Below are 24,240 nucleotides of genomic sequence, written 5' to 3' on the forward strand. Positions count from 1 at the left end.
ATCACAACATGTCAGAGATCTGGGAAAGATTGAGAGACTATCTTATCTAATATCCTCATTTTACAAAAAAGGAAACTGATCTTCACAGAAGCACTTTTCCAGCATTATAGGATAAATTACCCCATCAAAAAAGGACATCTTTAATGCAAGCATAAAAGGGTGTACTCTTGTTAAATCTGCCTTACCGTAGTATCCAATAGTTTCTGATAAATCCAGAAGCATAGTTCACTGATGTGACCTTTTTAAAAAATAGCATCAGTAAATTATTATCTTGAATGTTTCCCCTTTAGCCCTAAAATGTATTAAAATGAGTATTAAGGAAGGATAATTGCTGGATCTTATGTCATAACCAACTCTTTAGCAGTTAAGAACTGGCCTGGTACCAAATAATAAAAAAATTTAGCTAGAAATTGTAGGGGGCCTATTGTGACCTAATTCTATTTATAACATTTTTTTCTAAAAAGGTCCCAGGAATATATAATTAGAATTTATAATCCTTATTCCATGTTAATATTTTTGGCTTTTGCATGTGTTAAAACAATCTTAGTGTATTTTTATAACAGAAAAATATTCCCCCAAACAATTAATTTTTAAAAATATCATCCTGATCAGCACACCAATTGGAAAATAAGCCTTATTCTATGCTTTACACTCCCCAAATACCATCCTGGATTCTTTAGACCATGATGGTATTTACTGCCTAAATTATTTGGCAAGCATAAACTATATTCTTAATAAACTATAAAGTTAATGAGTTGCCAATCCATGAAGTCATCACCTAATGTTCAACCAGCCTGTCATCTATGTTATAATTAGTTTGCTGATCCTCAGACCAGCACAAGATCTTTGCCAATTCTGCTGACCCAGAGTTTATATTAACTATATTACATGTAGCGTCTTGGAGAAGGTAGGGTCACCTCCATACCACAATGAGGCACTGGAATAGAATTTTTCTACAGGTGTGATTCTATGAAATAATGGATTTAAATAATAATTTGACAGATTGTTGCATATTTCATAAATGGCATTGGATTGGAAAATGACTCAAAGCTGAAGGAATATCTAGCATGTCAGATTACAAGGTACAGGCTCCCCAAAAATCTTGCAAGGTTAAAACTTTGGGTTGAATCTAAGGAGAAAAATAATGAGAATAAATGTACTTACATTCCAAAAATCATATTCAAAAGTACAAGATGGGGGAGGAGGGAGCTTCAGTAGACTTAGAAATCAATATGAGTCAACACTGGGACACAAGAGTCAAAAAACTAATGTGATCTTATCCTACATTAAAAGAGGTATAGTGTCCAAGATTGAGAAGGTGAGGGTCCCACTAGTCTTCACCAATGGGCAAACTCCATCTTCAACATTAAGTTCATCTCTGGTCATTTTCCTTTAGGAATGATGTGGAATGCCTAGAGAATCCAGAGAAGGGGGCCCAACATGGAGAAGGGTCTCATCTTCTCGCCATTTGAGGATCAGATTAAAAACCAGAGGTACTTAGAATGGAGACAGAAAAGAAGGAAGTCTTGGGGAAGACATCATAGCTTTCTTTATGATGTACTTAAAGGGTTAAATTCATGTCAAAGAAGCATTTGATTTATTCTGCTTGCTCCCAGAGAGCTAGGAGTGACTAGGAGAAATTGCAAAGAGTCAAATTTAGGTTTCATTAAGAAAAAGCTTCTTACTTAGAAATACCCAATGAGGAATGGGCTGTCTCAGGAGACTGAGCTCCCCTTTAAAGGAGATCTTCAAGCAAAGTGTAGATGAGTATTGTCAGGTATGTTTTAGAGGAGACTCACATTCAAGTGTGAGTTCAGGTAAAAGGAGTGTTGTGTTGAGGAGAGAGTATTTTGGATTTGGATTTGGAATCAGGAGGATTAGGATTTATTTTCAATCCTGATTCAATCAGATCATTATAAACTTCAACAACAATACTATATGATGATTAATTCTGATGGACGTGGCTATCTTCAATAATGAGATGAACCAAATCAGTTCCATTTGTTCAATAATGAATAGAACCAGCTAGATAGAACCAATTCCCAATCCCTCTATTTTTGTCTACCTGCATTTTTTATTTCCTTCACAGGCTAATTGTACACTATTTCAAAGTCCAACTCTTTATACAGCAAAATAACTGTTTGGACATGTATACACATATTGTATTTAACTTATATTTTAACATATTTTACATGTATTGGTCAACCTGTCGTCTGGGGAGAAGGGGTGAGGGAAAGGAGGGAAAAAGTTGGAACAAAAGGATTTGCAACTGTCAATGCTGAAAAATTACAATATATCTTGCAAATAAAAAGCTATAATGATAAAAAAAATTCACCATATACACACAAAAAAAGAAAATAAATCTCAGAAATCACATAACCTTAATGACATGCCAAAGAAATTATCACCAATTTGTGTCTCAGTTTTGTCATCTATAAAAGAAACATAATAAGTCTTGTAGAAGCCACATCCCAGTGTTGTTGGGAGGCTTCCATAAAGTAGCATTTGTTGGGGACTTTGCAGGCTTTAAAGTACTATGTAAATATCAGCTACTGTTAGGGACAGAGACTTCCAATTTGAGGCCCTGACATATAGGTTTGGATGGCAATGAAAAGCCTCCTAAACTCGGATCCCAGAGACTAGTATTTGATTTTTATCTCCCTAATTCAGTAACTGTATTGTTGCTCAGTCCTCTCTGACTCTTCATGACCCCATTGGGGATTTTCTTGGCAAAGATTCTTAAGTCATTTGCCATTTCCTTCTCCAACTCATTTTACAGATGAGGAAACTGAGATAAACAGGATGAAGTGACTTGTCTAGGGTCATACAGCTAGTGTCTGAGGCCAGATCTGAATTCATGAAGATGAGTTTGGGCTTAACTGCTGCTTAGCTGCCCAATAACTGGGAAGGCATTGACAATTAATTGCATCTCCCTGGGCCTCAGTTTCATTTCTGTAGCAATGAGGATGGGGGAGGATGCTGTATCAGTTGGGGTGGGAGGATGCTGTAACAGTGGAAGGGGGAAGGATGCTGTATGGGGGGGTTGCTGTAGCAGTGGGAGGGGGAAGGATGCTGTAGCAGTGGGGGGTGCTGTAGCAGTGGGAGAGGGAAGGATGCTGTTGCAGTTGGGAAGGAGGATGCTGTAGCAGTGGGGATGAATGCTATAGCAATGGGAGGGGGAAGGATGCTGTATCAGCTGGGGAGGGAGGATGCTGTAGCAGTGGGGGTGGGGTGCTGTAGCAGTGGGGGTAAAGGTGCTGTAGCAGTGGGGGTGGGGTGAATGCTGTAGCAATGGAGGTGGGGAGATGATGCTATAGCAGTTGGGAAGGAGGATGCTGTAGCAGTGGGGGTGGGGAGACGACGCTATAGCAGGCTTCATGTTTGACACCTCTGCTCTAGGCAACTCTAATTAACTCTAAATTGCAGAGAATATGCCATCCTCCACTGGGAGAGGGAGTTTCCTTACCTTAAAGCCCCTTTTCTAATGAAATCAGAAGTCTGGTCTCTACGTCTAACGTTCTGACAATAAGTGATTTAACTTTTTTGTTGTATTCAGGCTCTTTTGAAGCAGCTGATGACACACAGTGTTGATAGAATGTTTGATCTGGAATCAGAAACATCTGAGTTCAGATCCAGCCTCTGACACCTCCTAGCTGTGTGACCCTAGGCAAGTCGCTTAATTTCTGTTCAGCCTCTATTTCCTCTACTGCAAAATGGAGAATAATGACAGAACCAACTTCCAAGGTTGTTTTGAGGGTCAAATGAAATCGTATTTACAAAAATCATCTAGCAAAGTTCCTTGTCCATGGTAGGCACTACAAAAATGCTCATCTCCTTCCTTTTTGGAGAGTAATGGATATATCATTTCCATTGCTAAAATACTGTAGTATGCATGGTCCCTCCGCTGATCATCCCATCTCCTCTTGTGCAATTCTGCTGAGTGGCCTCCCAACAGATTCTCTATAGAAATTCCACTCAAAGTTCTGGATGTCTCCTATACTTACTGCCTTTCGTGATGTTAATAAGGTGTCTCTTTCCTAAGAATGGGTCAATATCTATTACCTAGTTTTTTTCTGGGCAGAGTAGATTTGCATTTCCTTTTATCAGAGCACAATTATGCAAATCCCCAAATTCAAAGAAATTGGTGGACTCCTCTCAGAAGGCCAGCTGCTTGCAAAATCATTGACCTAATTGGCACTGGAGCACAACCTAAGGTAAGGAACACCCCAACCTGCTAATTGGCCAAGTACACAGACATGTGGTCCCGGTGAGGAAGATGTCAGATTCAGGAAATCAGTGGGCAGATCCAACAGGAATCATAATTGTTCCCTTGGCCCAAAGCCTTAAGCAATGATCAGGAGAAGAGAAATGGCCCACATTCATCTTTGATGCAGAAGCCAGCTGTGTGGTTCTGGAAGGGACAAGGACTCTGGAGTTAGATCCAAATTTAAATCTTAATCCTACATGGCTTGTGACCAGAATAACTTTAAGCAAGTATCTCTAGGTTTCAGATTCTTCCTCTTATTTTGAAAAGATTTGTTCTGGATCATCTTTTTGGTCTCTTCCAATTTTAACATTCTATGCTATGCTAGAACTTAGGATATTCCATCAGGGCCATTCCTGAAGGGGCTAAGGCCTAAGCAAAATCATACTGCACATGTACTTTGCCCACATATTCATATTTAAGTGAAACCAGTTTAAAATAAACATTCATAGCCACAAGGAAGAGTCCCTACTAGGACTAGTATTGACAGAGAGAGAGTTATCTCTTCTACTTTTCCTCTTGTGATATATTTAAAGACCTGAATTCTGGACTTGATTTTTCCATTAACTTGATGTATGACCATTGAGCCACTTCAATTTCTCTTTCTGAGATTCAGTTTCCTCATTTTCATTTAGACGTCTATAAATTGGGGAGGGGAGGTAGGGCCTGGAGAGGTAAGCATATAAATAAATATATAAATGTTTATATATTGAATACATAATATAGATTATTATATGTAATAATATATTATATTGAATACATAATATAGATTATTATATGTAATAATATATTATGTTGAATATATTATATATTGAAATTTTTTTAAAAGTAAAACAACAACAAAACAAAAAAATTTTATAACTTTATTTCAACATAATTGGTTTCCTTTGGAATCCTTTGTATTTTATTTTATACATTTAAAAACATTCTGAGTAGAAGCTTACCTGATTACAATAGATGCCAAACGGTCCACAACACCAAAAAAAAAAGCTTTAGAAGAAGCCTTGCCCTAAAAGAAGTAGGAAGGCGCTGAAAATTATTAAGTAGGAGAACTAAGATCAGATTTGCTATTAAAAAATAAAATAAAAAACAATCTCTTACAAAAAAAAAGAAAAAGAAAAGTTTATCACCAGCTGATTATTAAAAATGAAAATAATAATTTTCATGCTGACTAATTTAGGAAAGTAATTTCTTTCTAAGACTCAGTTTCCTCATCTATAAAATGGAGGTAATATTACTTGTACCACATACTTCCAAAAATACTGGTAAAGAAAGCATCTTTGGAAACTTTAAGTCAGTTCAGAAATGTAATTCATAATTATCATCATCCTCTTTATTACTTATTTATTATTTTTATTACTATTATATTTACACGTATAATTATATATGTTATTATCTAGTAATCCTTAACAATAATTTGGGAGGGGGAGAGAATCAATTTGCCTGGGTCACACAGCTAGTAAGTATTAAGCATCTGATGTCCTATTTGAATTCAGGTCCTCCTGACTCTAGGTCCAGTGCTATAACAAATTTTTACTTAACAAATTTATAATGCTATCTCCACCACTTCATACTTTTTTGAGTCCCCATCATCTGTCGGTGGAGCAAAGACCTCCCCAAAATTCAGTGTGCAAAGCATCTAACCAGGAAAAGAATCAGAAGGAGCAGCTCTATTTTAGTGTATGACAAGGTTCTGACCTCTAAAAATCAGTTCAGTGTGGGGTAATTGTGAGTGAGTCTTTCCAGTCCATCTGGTGTGGTGGAAAGCAGCTAGGAGTTAGGAAAGCTGGGATCTACTCCCAACTCTGCTGCTGACTCAATGTATAACTTTGCTCAATTCTCTGAGTATCTCAGTTTCCCCATCTGGAAAATGAGGACATTAGACCCAGCCCACAATCAGTAGGTTCATGCCCTGACTCCCAGTATTTAAACTAACAGCAGCATCTCACTCCCATCTTTTGAGGGGAATATATGGATGAAACAACCCTCATTCTTCCTCCAGAAGCCCAGGGGAACCATTGGAAGAAGCTGTTTTCTATGACTGGGCTCCCAACCTGGGTTAAAAATGAGCAAGGAAAGAGATGAAATATATTAAAAATGCCCTCAAAATCTGGCATTTGTAGACACATTTGGGAAGTGTATTCTGAAGGTACCACCCACAAGTGGCCCTAGCCCAGAGTGGCCAGGGGCCAAGAGAAACATCCATCCTTTCATAGCCAGCCAGATCCTCCTCCCCAGCCCGCTTTAGAGGCATTTATTCTCCCAGGTTCCTCTAGAGTGCTCAGTGGCTGAGCTCAGAGACCACAGGAATACCTGTTACAGAGTCTGAAAAGGGAGTTCATTATTTCCACCCAAGCAGACAGTCCACTGCTTTTACAACTTGGGTTTTCAACTCCAGTGACCTCCTTCCAAATGGCAACCCCAGCCAGGGACTGAAGAAGGACTCAACAGTGACATGTTGGCTAATGCCTTTATTCTCTTTCTCTCTTTCTTCCCCTTTCCTTCTCCCTCCCTCCCTCTCTCCTCCTTCTCTCTCTCCTCCTCCTCTCTCTCTCTTACCCTTCTTCCCTTTCCCCCTCCCTGTCTCTGTCTCTCTTCCTCTATCCCTCTCTCACTCTATTTTCTCTCTGTGTCTCTTTCCCTCTCTCCTTCCCTCCCTCCATACCTCTCTGTCTCTCCCTCCCTTCTTTTCTCTCTCCCTCTCTGTCTCTCTTTGTATCTCTGTGTCTGTCTCTGTCTCCTTCCTTCTGTCCCCCCTCTCTTCTCTTCTATCCTTTCCACCCCTCCGCTCCTCTCTTCTCCTCTCCTCTTTCTCTCTGTGTCACTCTATCTTTGTCTCTCATTTTTTCTCTGTCTCTCCCTCCCTCCTTCCCCATTCTTTCCTTCCTCCTCTTCTCATCCCTCTTTTCCTCTCCCCTCCCCTCCTCTCCTCTCCTCTCTTCTCTCCCCTTCCTTGCCCCCCCTTCTCTCTCTCAAACTTTCTCTCTTTTTCCCCTCTCTCCCCCCTCTCTCCCCTCCCCATCCCTGTGTCTCTCTGTGTCTCTGCCTCTCTTTCTTTCTGTCTCTGTCTCTATTTCTCTTTCTCTCCCCTCTCTCTGTCTCTGTCTGTCTCTTTCTTTCTATATGTGTCTCTCTCTTTCCCTCCCTTCTTCCTTCTCTTCTTCCCTATTCCCTCCTTCCTTCATCTTTCCCCTCACTTTCTCACTAACTCATACTCATTTAGGCTCTCTCCCAGAACAAAACACATCTATCCCTCCTCTCTCCAGCAACTCTCTGCCCTTTTTCTTTTATCCTCTTTTTATCTCTATGGCCTCTCTGTATCTCTCTGTGTTTCTCTCTCTTTCTTTCTCTGTCTCTGTTTCTTTCTCTCTGTCTCTCTCGGTGTGTCTCTCTCAGTGTGTCTCAGACTCTATTACTCATCATTTCCTCATCAGGTTGAGTATATCATCTTATTGAGTCTCTGGACTTGTTGTCTAAACCCTTGCATAATGCAAATTATCTTGGTTTTCTGCCTTGCCTGATCCATGTTTGGCAGCAGAGAGGGTGTTGGGAGAGAGGAAAATACTCATTCCTCAAAGGATTTTAATTTAAAAAAAAACCCAATCCCAAGATGCTCAGCCCAATCAGGGAGTCGCCTGCTCACAGGAAGGGACAGACTGGCACCATCATTACTGTACTGTTTTTGCCAGAATCTCAGTAAGCCTCAAAGGCAAACTAATAACTGAAAAATGCAAGTGACCTTTAAATCAATATTGCTGTTAATGATGACCACTAATGTTAGTAGTTAACTTTTATGCTATTTGGCCCCTTCTGAGTCAGAATATCATCGTCTAGTTATGCTGACAGGGCTAAATTCACCTAATGAGGTGATAATCACTAACTTAACACTCTTCCCTTCAGATTTTGGGTAGCTCTTAAGCTTCAGAATCTGGGGCTTGGCTTTAGCTGGGAGACTCCTGGAAGAATCATGGGTATAGATGTTTGTAGAACTGCTTTCTTATACTTTCTTTAACTTCAGAGTTTGACTTTTATGCTGATCCATTAAGACATTACAATAGAATAAAATAGAACAGAATAGTCAATAAAGATTTGTTAAGCACCTACTATGTGCCCTGCAGTACACTGACCACAACAGAACATAAAATATCCTATATAAGTGCTATTCAAATATAGAAAAGACAAATAGTCCCTACTCTCAAAGAATTTCTCATTAATCTAATGGGGAAAAGGAACCTGAAAGGAAATGGTGGAGGCAAGGGAGAGGGGGAAAGACAAGTGAGGAACATGGTAAAGTACAAAGGTTGTACAAGCCATTGGAAAACAGAATAGAATAAAATGAAAGCATAGGATGGAACTTTTAGAGCTCAGCAAAATCTTCAATCTCCTCATTCTACATATGGGGAAATCGAGGCCCAGAGAGGCCCAGTGACACACAGAACACACAGCTAGCTAATTACAAAGCTGTAACCAGAAACCTGGTCTTCTGACTTCCAGCTCAGGAATTTTAGCATTTTTCATCCCATTTGTGGGACCATTTCCCATTTTCACTATTTATCAAAACTGTTTCTTGTCTCCAGGACATAGTTCATCTCCCCATTCAACAAAACAATTCAACAAATCTTGATTTAGTTGTTTGCTGTTGTTGTTTGGTGAGTTTTTTTTTTTTGTCATATTTGACTATTTGTGACCTCATTTGGGGACTTTTTGGCAAAGAGTGGTTTGTTGTGTCCTTCTCCAGTTCATTTTACAAATGAGGAAACTGATACAAACATGGTAAAGTGATTTGTCTAGAATCATATAGCTAGTAAGTATTAAGCACCTACTCTAAATAAAACACTCTGCTAAAAAAATGAGGAGACGAAATAAGACGGTAACTGAGTTGTGGGGGAGAAGAGGCAGGGGGTCTCTAACCTCCAGAAACTTTTCTCAGACTTGTAATGGAACCAAGACATGATAAGAAATAAATCTAATACCAGTAGAACAGAATGTGTAGTACAAACTTAAGAGAGGGAAAGACAGAGAGACAGAGAAAGAGAGATGGAGAGAGAGACAGAGACAAACAGAGAGACAAACAGAATCAGAGAGAGAGAGGGAAAGAGAAGAGTGAGAGAGGGAGAAAGAGGAAGAGGGAATAAGGGAGATGGGGATTAGAAAGAGATAATATTGTTTCTATTTCAACACTTCAAAAAACATACTTTTTATAGTGAGCTTTAAAGTTTGCCAAATATTTTTTTTCTCTCAAAAGCCCTGTGAAGCAATATTCTCATCCCCATTTTACAAATACAGAGATGGAGACCCAGAAAAATTTGGTGGCTTGGCCAAATTAATAAATCACAGAATCAGAACTAGAACTCAGATCTTCTGACAACAAATAAGTATTTTTCATTTCCAGCCCAAGGAAAATGTAGTAATAGAGTCAAATGCTCCTTTTGGTTTATCAGTAGGATCCAGCACTATAGTTGGATTGAATTGAACTGGCTAGAATTGACTTAAATGAGCAGATTCCCTACTACACACACACACACACACACACACACACACACACACACACACACAGACACACACACACACACACACACACACACACACACACACCTTGGATAGGCAGTATGATATGATGTAAGAAACTTCAGGGAGGAATAAGGAGCTGTGTGACTCTGAGAAGATCACCTAACATTTCTGTGCTGCAATTTTTTCACTTATGAAATAAATGTATGGCAGATATTATTCATCAGAACCCCCGATATTCAAAACAAATAAATACCTCTCCTGAATGAGTCACTGGATGACAACTTTCATTTTATAATATGGAAACTGAGGCACAGAAGGGTTAATCGGCAAATCACTTCTTATTATGAGGATAAGATGAGGTCATGAATCTGAAAGTGCCTTGAAAAAGTTCCAAGCTCCGTTCTCATGTCAGGTATTATTTGGAGTTCCCCAATGAGTAATTGGTGCATTTGCGGGGAGGGGAAGGGTTAATCTTAGGTGGAGACCTTGGCAAAATTAGCCGGAGTATTTTATTCCCTGGGATGCTATATATAATGTTGCTAACATTTGCATAAGGCTTCTCAGTGGAACGTGTTCAAGGAGTTCGGCAAATTCAGTGAGAACGAATTGGCTCTGAGATCTGGACCACTGTTAGCTTTTGAGACACTGCCCTCTTGTGCTCTGTAAATGGCCAACTGTGTAGTTGTCTCCCTGCGGGAATCACGCAACATCTCAACCATGAGTGACAGCCTCTGCCAACTTAAATCTGCTATTTAAGCAAGTGCCTCCCTATCTCTACTGCTCTGTTACCCGAAGAGAAGAGTAACGGGGAGACCGGTGGATTCCAACTTCTTCTCTAAAGACAGCAGGTTCTTATTTCTGAGAGTTTTCTATTTGGGGGAGGAAGAGGGATGATGTGGATGAGTTTAAATGGAGTGGGAACAAGCTAAGAACTGCCTGAGATTCTATTCAGATGTGTTTGGCTGACAAATGGATTGTCTGATTAACTCTCTCTCTTTTTAAAAATTTCTAATCCATGGCTAGTGGAATTATGCTGCTGTTGTTATTGTTTCTGTTTTAAGAAAGCTTACAGCATAGGAGAGGATACCTTTCCAAACAAGTTTTTGCTGTTTAAAAAAATGATATTGAAGTTTCCTGAAATGTTAAGGTTTGAGGCATTCAGAGTATATTCCATTCAATTTATTCCTACTCACAACTAAAATGTTTTTTTTCCTATTTGTTTAACTCTGTTTTGCACAAAGACACAATTTTATTTTTAAGATATAATTGGGGGATTGAGAATTGGAGGCTGTGAGATTGTTACTGTTTAGAGCCAATTATTCGATGATATTGTTTGGAAAGATGCTGTATTTGGCAATATTGTTTAGTCAGTTTCTCATGATTAACCAGTCCTACCAAAGAGCCTTCCATTCCCTCCTTGATTTGAAAAGAAATGGCAATATATTACTAGTGATGCCAGTCTGTAGAATCTCAGTTGAGTCCAGTGCCTAGTTCCATCTCTCATCCTCTGCCCTGGACTCCCCAGAGCATGTGCCTGACTTAGGCATCCAAGTGCACAATTAGGAAATCCCAGCTCAGTTGGCTTATGGGAGGGTGGAGATCAGGGCTGGCCACTAGGTACAGTCAACAGAGCACTGAACTTGGACACAAGAAGTCCTGGGTTCAAATGCTATCTCACACACTCACTGGATGAATGACTTTAAGTAATTTAATCTCTCTGTGCCTCGGTCCCTGATCTGTAAAATGAGAGTCATGATAGATGGTTTCTAAGATCCCTGCCAGCTCTCTAGCAAAGTTCACCAGATCCTAGATCTTCCAGCCAAATAGGTTATGCTGACACTCCTACAGTCATCCAAGGTGGATGCTCTCACAACATCCAGACTGCCACAACTCCGGGTGCCTGACCTGGCATAAAGACTGGGCAGCAGCTGGTGACAGGCAAGATTTCTGACACTCTGAGGAATATATCAGGATTCGACAGTTTCTAGCCACATAAAGCTCGGTTCAAACGATGTTAGTAGATTATAAATAATACCTACAATAACTCATCCTTGTAGCTATAGATGTGTCACAGGTATAGAAGGGGAGCAGGGCCAGGGAGTAAGGAGAGCCCATTATAGATGACTGGTAGTGTCCACCAGCAGCCTGATCCCTGATCCTTCTGGCTTGTCACTGCAGCATCCTGACCTCTGACTTCTGCTTCATGGCACACAAATGACATTCTTTTGAAAGTATTTTGTCTTTTGAAATAGAACTATCAGGACCGTTCTCACTGCCTGAAATTACTTCCACCCACCTTTATCATTTTTTTTCACCTCTATACATCATTTGTATCTAGAAGAGTAGCTGAGTTCAGCGACTCTGAGGATTTTCTTGGCAGAGGTGTTGGAGTACTTTGCTATTTCCTTCTCCAGCTCATTTTACAGAATAGGATACCAAGGCAAACAGAGTAAAGTGACCTGTCCAGGGTCATACAGTTAGTGTCTGAGCTCCAATTCAAACTCCAGGCTCAGCACTCTATCCAATGAGCCACCCAACTACTCTAGTGATATAATGAATAGATAGCTCACCTATAAGGCCCTGAGCAAGTCACTCTACTTCAGTGCCCTTCGCAACTCCAAGTTTCTGAGAAGTTGACTACTTACATTCATGGTGGCTCTCCGCTAGGTTTCCTCCTACTTGTCTGCCCATTCCTCCAAGGAACACAGCGTCCTCCAAGGCTCTGTCCCTCTACACTGTTTCACTTGATGATCTCCCCATCTCCCATGGATTCCACTATCATCTCTCATCAGCCTATTCCCAGATCCATACATGCAGCCTTCACCTCTCTGCCCCAGTCTTACATTTCCAACTAACTTTTAGACATTTTAGTTTCTTTTTTGGAGGCAATTGGGGTTAAATGACTTGCCTAGGGTCACACAGCTAGAAAGTGTTTAGTGTCCAAGGTCACATTTGAACTCAGATTGCTACCTCCGAGCCAGTGCTCTACCCACTGCACCATCTAGCTGCCTCTTGACTTTTAGACATTTTGAGCAGGAAGTCTTGTAGACATTTTAAACCCAACATATTTAGAACTGAAGTCATTATTACTGCCACCACCCTGCTGAATTGCTTCCTCACTTGCCTATCAAGGATGCTCCCACCCACTTAATCACCTGGACTCTCAACTCCTTGTTCTCACTTTCACTCTCTTTAGCCAATCAGTCACCAAGTCCTCTTGTCTCTATCTTTCTATCATCTCTTACATTCACTCCCTTGTCCCTCTGACACTGCCACAACTCTGGTGCAACCCTTTCATCACCTCAGCTTGGACTATTACAATAGCCTGGGGGTGGGTCTCCCTGCCTCAAGCTTCTCCCCATTCCAATCCATCATCGGTTCTATGTTCACATTGATCATCCTAAAGCCCAGCCTGATCATACAAACAGGGCTCTCGTTGTCCTGGCAAGGTCATGTTATCACTCCTATGTGATGATCAGGCCTCAGTGGACTTTAGTAAAGGTCCATATCAGAGAACTTGGGGAAATCTATAATAAAACTTTACATCACAGAATACTTAAGGAAGCATAACCTATTAGTGAAAAGGGAACCTTGGAAAGCATGCCGACTAATCTGTAAAAGATTTCCAAAGAGATTAACTGAGCATGTGAACAAGAAGAGACAAGTGGACTGAATTTATATTTTTTCAATTTTTTTTACTAGATACTATATTAAAACTCATTTTGTAAACAGTTACCTTTGGGTTAAGATAAATAAAAGATCTGAATACAGGAAATGAAGCTCTGGGTGAGTGGACCAGTTATTGTTGTCTCTGCTAAAGAGAATGTGTGAGTAGGGCCAGAGAGACCAAGAAAATGCAGGTCACTGCCAGGGGAAATCTGTGAAACAACAAGAAATTCTCACTTCTGCCTATATATTGACTCTTATTTTTTTCATCCCAACCTTTACTGTTCAGTCATGTCTGGCTCTTCATGATCCCATGAATCAAAGCTTGCCAATACGGTCCATGGGGTTTTCTTGGCAAATTAGTAGAGTAGTTTGTTATGTCTCCAGTGGTTTTAGATAAATACAGTAGGTAGCTTGCCCAGCCTCATAACAGCTAGTAAGTGTCTAAGTGGATTTGAACTCAGATCTTCCTAATTCCAATCCCAGTGCTCTATCCATGATTGAACTATAATATAGGAGCGATTCCATATTATCTATAGATAAGCAATTGGTTGAACACGTTTTGCATTCCTATCCCATGATACAATGGGTTTGCTTAGACTGAATTAATGACATTAATGCACGATGAAATTGTTCAGCAATAACCTTTCATGATCTAGGATATACTGTAACCTATTTAACATGTAAAGGACTGCTTGCCATCTGGGGGAGGGGGTGAAGGGAGGGAGGGAAAAATCGGAACAGAAGTGAGTGCAAGGGATAATGTTGTAAAAAATTACCCTGGCATGGGTTCTGTCAATAAAAAGTTTTTTTTTTAATAAAAATAAAAAAATAACCTTTCATGAAATATACCTACAATTGATTTGGTAGGTAGTGAGAGGTCTACTAAGAGAGTAAGATAATTAGAACAAATGCTCCACAGACACCTCACCTCTGCCTCCAGAGTCAAGTCTCAGAAATCATACCACCTGCTAAATCTTCTCCCTCTCCACTTACCTTTCCTCTACCCTTTCTATAACTTTTATAGACTTAGTTATTTATGCTCATCTTCCCCACTCAAATATAAGGTCCTTGAGTATGGGGACTGCTTTTGACTTTTGCTCTTTGTTGTCCCCATTGTGATTAGCAAATGTGCCTGACACACAGTAGGTGTGTAATGAATTTTTGTTGACTGAATGGATGTACGAGAAAGTTCATCCTGGTAGCAAAGCGTGGTGGGGACAGAAATAGTTGGTTAGTCATTTCTGACCCCACTTAGGGCTTTTTTGGCAGAGAAGGGTAGTTTGCCATTTCCTTCTCCAGATGAGGAAACTGAAGCAAAAAGAGGCAGGTGACTTGTCCAAGGTCACACAGCTAATAAGTGTCTGGAGCTGGATCTGAACTCACAAAGATGAGTGCTCACTTCACTAGCTGCCCCAAAGAGAATAGGGAGATCAACTTAAGATACTTGGCTGGTTGGTACTAAGGAGATGATGTACTGAATCATGGCCACAAAAATGGGGAGAAAGGTTGGAACTTTAGAAAAACTATAGAAGAATTATAGCAGGATTTGGTGACATTTGTAGAATTTAGAATGGGAAGAGCCTTTTTAAAAAATCCAGTTCAATCCTTTTGTTTTGTTCTTTAAATGAGGTTCTTTAAACCCTGAGAGAGGTTAAGCGGCCACTGGGAGTTAGAGGCAGAGACAGGATTTTGTTTATCTTCAAAGATCTGAGATTTAGAGCTGAGGGTGACCTCAGAGGTCAGCTAGTCCAACCCTCCTCCTTTCCAAATAAGGAAGCAGATGTCCCCGAGGTTTTAGTGCCATGCGCTGGAGAGAGAGCAGGAGCTCCAGCTTCAGCCCCACATTCCTGGTTTGCTCTTATCATGAGCTCATTTATTCCCAGGGAATCAGCTCCTCCTGAGGCATTCTTTCTGGCTTTCCATTCCCTCATTTATATTGTCTCTCATGGATCCTGCTGAGGCCTTCAAGGTTCTGTCACTAAGAATAATAAACAAGCATCTATAAAGGAGATGAAAGTTGGCCAAAAAAAAATTTATATTCACAAGTTTTAATAGCTTAAAATTGGAATAAGACTCTGGGGTCACTTCATATATATAGTGTGATCTCATTTGAGCCTCACTACTTGTGAGGTACAGCATTTTATTAATGGGGAAACTGAGGCTTCCAACGGTTATGTGAACTAATAACTAATCAGATGCAAGATTCAGAAGTTCCCCAGCTCTCCCTTCTTCTTTCTCCCTGCCTCTCAATCTATTTATGTAATCAATCAAATTCCTCACATATGGACAGCAGAGAAAGTTAGAAACTTTATGCTGAATGATATTGTATCTTTGTTTTCACAAGTAATTTTGTATAATTTTTTTCTCATTTCAGATAAGGAATTACCAATAATTCTTATTCTGAAGAAAGAAAAACTTAAAACATTGGAGCAGACAAGGAATTTTTCTTCAGGTAAGTTATCAATCCTTTAAGAACAATTCCCAAGCTCTCAAACTGTAAAGAACCTGACAAAGGTCTGATTAGTTGGGTTCATTAGTTGGGTCCTTCTTTGGCAGAAGGACCTAAGAATATCCTACTGGAAATAGCTACACTAGGTTTATATCGATGATTGCTGCTCTCCTGATTTAACAGGGTGCAAAGGAACAGACCATTTGAGAGATTGGACTGAATAAGAACCATGAAACGGGTCCTTCCTAGAATTCCTAGCTTCATTTTTATGATATTAAGTAAGCATAATACCTGTTCAGCTCTTCTTATGAACTCAACCATTCCCAGGTAATCTGTGCCTCTTAAAGAATGAGGGCTTACTTTCTTACATTCATCTCTTTAGCCATATGAGAGGCACATGGATCTAGTAAAAAGAGCCCTTAGTTTGCCATCAAAGGAGCTTAGTGACTTCGGGTGATCTTGCCAACTCATTTTTCTTCTCTGACCTCAAGTATCCTCATCGGAAAAATGAATGTTGGACAAGAATGATTTTTAATGTCCTATCCAGCTCTAAATTCATGCCGCTATCTTCTACTTCTTCTCCTTCTTCTTCTGATCTGCTATTTTGCAAAGAAGTAAAAGTTCTAAACATGTCCAAGATAGGGAAACACAATAACATCTATTCTTCATCTAAATGTTCATACCTACTTAAATTATTTGAGCTATTTCAGGATTTCATAAAGAAAATTCAAAATCTGCTACATTTTCTATTCTGATTTAATTTTGAAAAGGTGAAAAATTAAGTCTTTTTGACAGTAATGGCAGCATTTTAAAATTGTCATTTAGCTCATGGTAAGAATTAGAGCTGTGATTTCATTGACATAGGAGACTCGCCGTATCGATGCAGGTTAGAACCTTCTCTGAAATTTCTAGTTTAGAGTGGTGAGGGCAAACAAAGGACTGATTAAGGAACCAGATCAAAATGTAATTGGAAAATATTTAACCAAATAAAATATAGCAGGACATAGATAATGTTAATATGTGGTTTTCCAAGTCAATATTGGGGGCCATTAGGATTCTTCTGTACAAATAAATGCCCCTCATTTCTATTTGAGTTAGATAATCCCCCGAAACAGTGGGATCAGATTCAAATAGAAAAGCAGGGGCCACTCCTGTGGGCTCCATATTGACTTAGAAAAGCACATATTAACATTATCTACATTCTGTTATATTTTCATTTTGTTAAATATGTTCCAATTACACTTTAATCCGATTTAATTCATCCTAGAGTATTGCTGGTGTGTCTTGATACTTCTGCCCTAGAGCAATTAGTAGTTGTGTGACTTGGCTTATCATAAGAATGACTTAAATTCAGTCTTCTTGGCCCTAAGACCAACTGCCTACCCAATACACTGTGAAGCCTCTCTGCTATTAAGGTTAGTTTGAGTGAACTTATGGATGGGGGAAAAAAGATATATTGGGCATGGGGTAAGCCAGCAGGTTCCACTGGTGACCTCTCAGCTGTATGAAAAAGCAAAGAATGACCAGCAAGCAGAGTGGAGCCCTTCTGGTGGCCTAAAGATTTTGGACAAATGTTAGTGATATGGGCAGGTACAAATATAATGGTGTATTGGACAAGTCTTCTAGGATTTGGATAATTGTTAAATTTTCAGTGTGAGCATTTATACCGGGAAAAGTAGCAAAACTTTTAATTTGTTGTTTTATTGATCATCTAGCTTTAAGAAAATAATAGATAAAATGTGAAAAATGAAACTTAAACTTAAAAGTATGAATACATGGGTACATTCCCCCCCACACTTAATTTTGAAAAGGTGAAAAATTAAGTCTTTTTGACAGTAATGGCAGCATTTTAAAATTGTCATTTAGCTCATGGTAAGAATTAGAGCTGTGATTTCATTGACGTAGGAGACTCACCATATCGATGCAGGTTAGAACCTTCTCTGAAATTTCTAGTTTAGAGTGGTGAGGGCAAACAAAGGACTGATTAAGGAACCAGATCAAAATGTAATTGGAAAATATTTCCAATATTTTGGAGTCAGTTGTTAAACATTTACTAGCACACACTCCCCCATGAATAATATCATCAGAGAAAATGTTCACATTAATGAGATCATAGACCAATTTAATCAAAGAACAACTTAATAATTCAGAACTTTGAAGAATTTTAATCAGTCAATAAATATGTACTAAGCATCTACTGGACACTGTGCTGAACGCTGGGAATACAAAGAAAGGCAAAAGTTCCTACCCTGAAGGAACTCACAGTCTAATGATGCAAGCAACATGGAAAACAGCTATGTACAAACAAGAAATCTATGGGGTAAACAGGAAATAACCAATGAGGAAGTACTTTAGCAGGTCTGAAATGTTGTTCAACAACAATTGCTTTCCAAGATGGTCTACCTGGGCTTCAGTCATATGCAGAGACACAAGAGTTCTGTTGGGACCATTGACATGGCTTCCATTCATCCTTGTCTGAGTTTGTAAGCAAGGCCTGTAACATGGCTTCTAGCCATTCCAAGGCATTCCACATTTGTGTATGCTCAATGGATTGTTGCATTTTAGAGTAAGAAGGGACCTCAGAAATCTAGGCCAATCTCCTAATTCTGCAGATGAAAAAACAGAGATTCAGAGAGACTTGAGCTGAAACCATCAGGAGAACATCCTGCATCCCCAGATCCTCCCAAACTGAGAGGCTCCACCATGCTACCCCAGTGCTAGTGTCCTCACTCCTTGCCTCCCCTCCCTGACTCTGAAGCTATCTTGTCTTTATTCTTTATTTAATTTTATTGTTTTCTTTCATAGAATCCTTGAGGGCAGGGACCATTTGATTTTTGTCCCCAGTACCTGACCAAATTGTTGAGATTTAATAGGTACTTGTTAAGAAGTATATGTGAAGTAGCAGATAATCAACCCTGGAGTCAGGAAAATCTGAGTTCCAATTCTGCTTCTGATACATAATGGCTATGTGACCCTAGCAAGAAATAGAACCTCTCAAGAGATATGGCTAAGTCTCTAAGGCCAAGATGGAGAGCAGGTGCAGATCCACCTTAAGACCCAGATCCAAGGAAAGCACAGAGACTATCAATATATATCTCGTTTATTGAATTGAATTGTGGATGACAGTTGTCAAAGATCTAGTTGGGAAAGCTTTCAAGGAGCTTACGTTCTAATAGAGATAACATGTACATAAGTTTTTGTTGTGGAGTTTTCAGTCATGCCTCCCTCTAACCCCATTTAGGGTTTTCTTGGCAGACAGAGTGGAGTAGTCTGCCATTTCCTTCTTCAGCTCATTTTGCAGATGAGGAAACTAAGGCAAACAGGATTAAGTGGTTTGCCTAGAATTTCTTAACTAGTAAGTAATTGAGGTCAAATTTGAATCTAGCCCTTCATCTGTTGCACCACCTAGCTGCCCCTTACATACACAGATAAATAAACACAAATTAGAGGAGAAGGATTAGCCACTAGATATGTGAGTAAAGGCTTTGTTTTTGTAAGTATTTTTTGCTCTTCTCTTTCAGAGTTTTTATAAAGCTTTGTTCCTGCTTTCTAATTACTTTCCTGAAAATTTCTGTTTTTATTTCCACTCTAGCAGGGATTGAATTTTCCTTTGAGTATTTCCTATTACTTATTTTGATATAGCATCTTGCCTTTCCAAAACAACTGGTAGATTTTTCTTGTTGTTGAGTCACGTTCAACTCTTCGTGATTCCATTTGGTGTATTCGTGACAAAGATACTAGAATAGTTTACAATTTCCTGCTCATTTAACAGATGAGTAAACTGAGGCAAACAGGATTAAGTGACTTGCCCAGGGTCACACAGCTAGTAAGTGTCTGAGGCTAGATTTGAACTCAGGAAAATGAGCCTTCTTCATTCCAGGCCTTGGATTGTATCCAAAGTGCCACCCAGCTAGCCCAAAGAATTTTCAGCAGATGCTAACATAACATTCAGAATGGTCTAGAAATAGCCCCTCCCAAGAGCTGCTTCTAAGTCCCCTCATGAGCTCTCAACTTTCATCCCTTGTCCCTTTATCCAGATGGGACAAAATCTTTTTTTTTAATTTCTCAGGATTAGTCCTATTCCAAAATTGTGTCCAAAAGAGATTTTGCCTTCCCATTGCTTCCTAAGAATCCTCTTTCCACACTGCTGCAAATATGTTTATTGGAGGACTAGGAACATGGAAATTATGAGGTAAGAGATGCCCCAAGTTAGCATTTAATAAGTGTTGATTGACTGATTCACAGAGCTTTTCCAGCCCTAAACGCTAAATCTGATGCTTTTACAGCCTCTAGGAAAATCTGGCTCAATACTTTTATTTTATTGGTCAACTAAATAAATGAAATTGCTTGTTCTCTCAAAACCCCCAAATACGAAGTGTTGCTTAATAGGCAACTAATCGATACCAGTGAGTAAGTGCTAAGTTTGAATCTTACCTCAAATCCTTACTATCTGTGTGACTGACATTTTGGTCACATCAAAAGGTCATCCATGGCATTCCAGGCCCCAGCCAGTGGGCCTGACTTTTGCCTCACCACTGGAATGAGGCTGATGACTTTATATAATTCTGCCTCATTTAAATCCAATTCACATGCTAGTCAAGACATTCCCCTATGATGCTTTCTGTCCTTTTTGAAAACAAAGGATGAACAACCTGTGATATATGTGACTGTGGGGATAATACTTAACATATCTACCTCCTAGAGTAAAAAGATCAGAAGTAGGGGAGGAGAGGAAGACAGGGAGGCAGGTGCTGACCTCCTTGAGAAAGGATCAAGAACGAGGCAGAGGGGCAGCTAGGTGACCCAGAGGATAAACCACCAGCCCTGAAATTCAAATCTGGCCTCAGACACTTAATACATCCTAGCTATGTGATCCTGGGCAAGTCACTGAACCCCAACTGCCTTGCAAAATAAATAATTTTTTTAAAAGAACAAAGTATGTAGTATATGTAAACTGGCTCAATGTTCTCTGCCCTAGCCTCCAAAGTTTACATTAGGTGGAATGTTTTGATTGAGTTCAAAGATAAGATATGTGAAAGCTCTTTGGAATAACTGAAGTATGGTGTGCTATACATCCCCAGCATTGTGAATAGAAAGTTGGCTTTGAAGCCACAAAAATCTGGGTCCTGCCTCTAACAAATCCTAGCTGTGTGAGTCTAGGTGACTGCCCCAGACAACTCTATAAGACCATAACTATCATATAAAATTAATTAATAATTGTGATGATTATTATAATGAGGAAATTTGCTCACTTCAATTATCTTCTGCTAGGTCAATTAGCTCAAAGTAAATAGAGTGCAAGCTTATGGGAGAAAGAACCCTGGTTTTGGAGCCAGCCAATCTGAGTTCAGCTTTCAGTGGTGACATATCTGTGTGACTTTGGGCAAGTCCCTGAATTTCTCAGAGTATTAGTTCCCTTCCCTAAAGTTAAAAAGGGGCACTATAATCCAGGCAGTTTCTCCTAGTCCAGCAGCCAGGAGATTGAATCCCTCACCCCGTTCAGCTATTTTAGAAATGACTGGAGCTTATCATAAGAGATTAAGATAGTGCAGTCTACAGGGGAATTTAAAAACTAGGCTCAATATTTTTCATCCAGGTATATAGAGGAGAGGAAGTGTGACATAATAGCTACAGGACTGATCTTAGAGTCAAGAAGTCCTGCATTCAAGTCTTTTTTTTTTTAAATGAATACTCCTCTTTGAATATACCAGCCAATAATTATTCATAGATATGGCATGACATTGTAGTGGCAAAAAAGGAGAATTTATTTAAGATAGAAAGGTAGTATCAAATTAGGAAAATATATTAATGGCAAATACTCCCAATCCTCCACAGCCCAAAGCAAACCTCCTCCCCTCACACATATTTGCCAGGAAACACTGGTCTTGGTGGGACCTGGGAGACTAGACACTCATGGTGGGGAGGGTGGGGAGAGGGGCTCAATTTAGAACCAGGGAACATTATAGAAAGCCTTGCTGTTTCCCTTCAATAAAGATAGGTTCATGCCTTTTCTTGAACATAAACTAGCTTTGTGACCATAAACAAGAGTCTTAAACTCTTTCTTGCCTAGGCATTGCTCCAAGAATATAAATTACAAATGAGCTGCCAATATTAACCAGTAGAAAGACTGGGGAAATTATAGGTCTAGACCAAAAAACAAACAAACACAAAAATCTATGTATGATTCTTTCTTCGTAGGGGATGGGGTGGGGGCCAGATCTTTGATTTATCAGTTCGGGGACCTCTCAATATGGAAACTCCCTTCCCTGAAACAGAGGAACAATAAGTAACTTATTAAAGAAAGCTGTGGAGGACGAGAGTCTATATCACTGACAGATGGGACCATAGATTTACAGCTGGAAGAAGCTTTAGAAGTCATTAGTCCAGCCAAGACTCATTTTACAAATTGAGGAAAGTAAGGCCAAGGGAAATTATGGGACTTGCTTGAATTTACAAAACTGGGATTAGAACCAAGAACTCAGACTCAAAAGTACAAGCCTTCTTCCACTGAGCTTGATGAGTCCAGGTGTGTCTAAGTCCAAAGCCAACCTTCTAACTATCCACTATCCCAGGGTACCTCTCTTGAGTTTTGAAACATCCTGTAAGACAACAGGCTTCTTAAAGGCAGGAGTGTCCCACATTTCCTCTACATTCCTTGTGCTGTCTGGCAAAACACCATGTATATTATTATTCAGCAAATGTGCACTGATATCCACAGATGGCTTTCTACTTTAATCTGTATTCCTTCATGTATTCTCCTACTCACACCTTTCTTACAGAGCAAGTTTTTACGAGCTCATCTCTGAATTTTCCATTTCTTTCCATTTATCCAAAAGAAAGCAGCACTCCTAAACATTCTCTGTCTCTGTCTCTCTGTCTGTCGCTCTCTGTGTGTCTCTCTCTTTCTCTTTTCCTCCCTTCGTGTCTCTCTTTCTCGCTGACTTCCTTTCTCCTCCTTCTCTCTTTCTTTCCCCTTTCTTTCACTTTTTTCTCCTCTCTCTCTTAGCCCCTCTCTCTCTTTCTTTTTTCTTTCTCCATATAGAGAAGAAAGAGTACTCAATTGGAAATTAGAAAACCATGGCTCCTCTACTTTACTTAACCTGAGCCTCAGTTTTCATCTGTCACGTGGATGTGCTATACTCATTATACAGCCATGTACAACGTACTCATTGAAGAAAAGGCTAAATTTCAATTAGAGAGTTGTGACAACAAAGATGTAAAATTTTCCCGTCCAAGTTCAGAGAACAATTAAAACCTATTGAGTCTACAAATGCTAGGTTCAGAATCCCTAATACATAAAGAATCTCTTTATAAACTACAAAGATTGTGTTAATGTAAATAAAGTATTTTGATTATCATCTCTGAGATAATATTTTCTGAGCCTCAGATTCAATTGTATATTATTAAAGGGCTACAATCTGTTTTGGTGAAGGGTATTCCCACACCATCAAAATCACAGATCCTTGACTTATTGATATATCAATAATATTGTATATGGCATTCATTTAATGTTTATTAGACACCTGTCCTAAAATCCTTACGCATTCTGCTTAGAAGGGACTTTGGATCTTTAAAGGTTATACGAAAATAGTGTGTATGCTCTGTCATGGTTTTCCCAAACTGCACAAACTTTGAGTATGGTGCTCATGAAGAGACAAGGTGCGGCATCAGAGGAAGATGTGCTCATGGGCAGCTCTTTGCAGCCCTGGGTTGGGCCCTGAATATTTGATTATTCTAATCAAATAAAAACTCTCTGAAACCAGAGACTATATGGATTTTTCTTGGTCCTTATATTCCCAGGCCTTAATAGAGTCTTTGCAGATCTAAATGTGTAATAAATGTTCATTTAACAAAATGAATTGAATTGTTCTCAAAACTCTCATCATTTTACTTTTACACTTTTCTCCTTCTCAAACTTCTCAGAGAAGCAAGGAAGTGAAGCAGATCACTTTCTTTTCACCATTCAGAAAGGAAAGCTAGAGGGCCAAATTCCTCCAGGCAGTTGCTGATTTGGTCCCTGCTTCATTAGATTTCCTCCTTCAGAGAGCTCTTGTCCAGGTCCTGGGGAGAGGCAGCTTTTTACACAGTAAGAGATCTGTTTGTGGGGAAGTCAAGGAAATGATTGGCTTGACTGACCTTTCCTCTTGCATGATTTTTATTTATGGTTAATAAAAAGAACCTGACTGCATGTAATGAGAAGGAGATTTTGGGGAAAAGCTGTTTGCTCAAAAATCATCTGAAGTTCTGACACAAAGACTTAGAGAGAGGTCATTTCTTGTGATGTTGTCTCCCCAGTTCCTGTTTACAGAGTGGAATTACTATTCTCAGAAAATGCCCACTGCTTTAA

The 24,240-nt window shown here is 39.5% G+C and overlaps 1 protein-coding gene across 1 annotated transcript in view; it reads left to right on the top strand.

Moving 5' to 3' along the window:
* The window catches only part of SMPD3 (sphingomyelin phosphodiesterase 3), a 259,785-nt gene that overhangs the window by 89,937 nt on the left and 145,608 nt on the right, over nucleotides 1-24,240 (top strand). Inside the window, exon 2 of the mRNA XM_051974942.1 lies at nucleotides 15,819-15,896. The gene's annotated coding sequence lies outside the window, so the exon portion shown is untranslated. The remainder of the gene's footprint in view (nucleotides 1-15,818; nucleotides 15,897-24,240) is intronic.

The sequence above is a fragment of the Antechinus flavipes genome, chromosome 2, assembly GCF_016432865.1.
Source record: "Antechinus flavipes isolate AdamAnt ecotype Samford, QLD, Australia chromosome 2, AdamAnt_v2, whole genome shotgun sequence".
Classification (NCBI taxonomy): Eukaryota; Metazoa; Chordata; class Mammalia; order Dasyuromorphia; family Dasyuridae; genus Antechinus; species Antechinus flavipes.